The sequence below is a fragment of the Arachis ipaensis genome, chromosome B02 (assembly GCF_000816755.2).
Source record: "Arachis ipaensis cultivar K30076 chromosome B02, Araip1.1, whole genome shotgun sequence".
Lineage (NCBI taxonomy): Eukaryota > Viridiplantae > Streptophyta > Magnoliopsida > Fabales > Fabaceae > Arachis > Arachis ipaensis.
This window is the reverse complement of record NC_029786.2, coordinates 49,808,370-49,809,895: the sequence shown is the minus strand read 5'-3', so window position 1 is coordinate 49,809,895 and position 1,526 is coordinate 49,808,370. Positions and strand designations below refer to the sequence as shown.

General features: G+C 37.1%; 1 long non-coding RNA gene across 1 annotated transcript in view; it reads right to left on the bottom strand.

Moving 5' to 3' along the window:
- Positions 1-990, bottom strand: part of LOC110268838 — a 6,158-nt gene extending 5,168 nt beyond the window's left edge. Inside the window, exon 1 of the long non-coding RNA XR_002357411.1 lies at positions 542-990. This is a non-coding gene — a long non-coding RNA (uncharacterized LOC110268838). The remainder of the gene's footprint in view (positions 1-541) is intronic.

The window sequence follows — 1,526 nt, the reverse complement described above, 5'->3', positions numbered from 1 at the left end:
GTGGAGGGGGAGAGAGAGAGAAGGAGAGAGAGAGAGAGAGAGAGAGAGAGAGAGGAGGGAGAGAAGGAGGGAGGGAGAAAAGGGAGAGAGAAAGAGAGAGGGGGAGAGGGAGAGAGGGGGAGAGAGAAAGACAAAGAGAGGGGAGGGGAGAAAGAAGGGAAGGGGGAGAGAGAGGAGGGAGAGAGAGAAAGGAAGGGGAGAGAGGAAGAGAAGAAGAGAGAGAGGAAGAGGGGAAGGAGAGAGAGAGAGAGAGGGAGAGAAGGAGAGAGAGAGAGGGGAAGAGAGAAAATGTAAAAACTAATTTTATATATGTTAAAAGTTAAAACTAGTTTTAGCCTATAAACTAGTTTAAACTGGTTTTTTCTATTAAAACTGATTTTATTTTTATGAACTGGTTTAAACTAGTACACTGTATTGTAAACTGGTTTAAAACCAGTTTCTTATTTGACAAAGTAGCTTGGTTCAGTTTCTAAACCATTTAAAATGGTTTAGTGCTGTTTCAGTTCAGTTTATGAAAAAACTGAACCATGAACACCCCTACCCCTCAGGTGTGAATAATCATGGACTCGTTTAAATATATTTAGGCAACTAATAATGTAGAGAAAATAGGAGAAAGAATTTATTGCTTTCATCTCATTCAAAAAGGGATCATCTCATTCAAGAGATATATAGAAATAAGTTAGTTGGTCTAGTGGTTAGTTCACTAGTTCGCTTAAACAAGTGTTGAGGGTTCAAATTTTACCTTGTGTATGCAGCAGTTCATTGGCCAGTCTTAAATAAAGCTTTGATCTACGACGGATTAGTCTTTAACTCGTCGAACTAGGGAATACCGTGAGAAACCAAAATTGGATATATAGAGACATTTATTAACTATTGTCATAAATGTTAAGCTTCTCAACTATTATTTTAAATGCTAAGTTATTAACTATTAACTACCAGGCTACTAGCTACATTTTGAGCTTTTACACTCCCTCTCGAGCTTGAGTATATAGATCAAGCTGATAGTAGAGGCATGAATCTGATTAGTTGGAAAGTATTGGTGGTTAACCATTTATTTTATTACTTTACTAATTTTTTACACTTTAGAACATTCAAATTCATAATCATATATCTGGGTCAAGCTGATGGTAGAGGCATGAATCTGATTAGTTGAAAAGTATTGGTCACTCCTAAGAAGTTTGGGATTTTGAGGATTAGAGATTCATTTTGTGCTAATGTTACTCTTCTTGAAAAGCTAGTTTGACAATTTTTTCATCAGCCAAACAAGTTATGGGTTCAGGTGTTGACGGATAAATACCATTCCTTTCAGGATGATGGGTTCAGTCGGTATCAAGACAGGAGATCTTATGTTTGGAAGAGCATCTGTAGAACTTGGGATATCTTGAAGGAAGGTTTTATTTGGTACATTGGGGATTTGAACCAGAACTTTTGATTTTTGAAATGGAGAAGAGAGGGGAAGCTTTGTCTTGAGATGGATTATGCTCACATTTCTAATTCAAATCTATGGATCTTAGACCTTTGGTCAT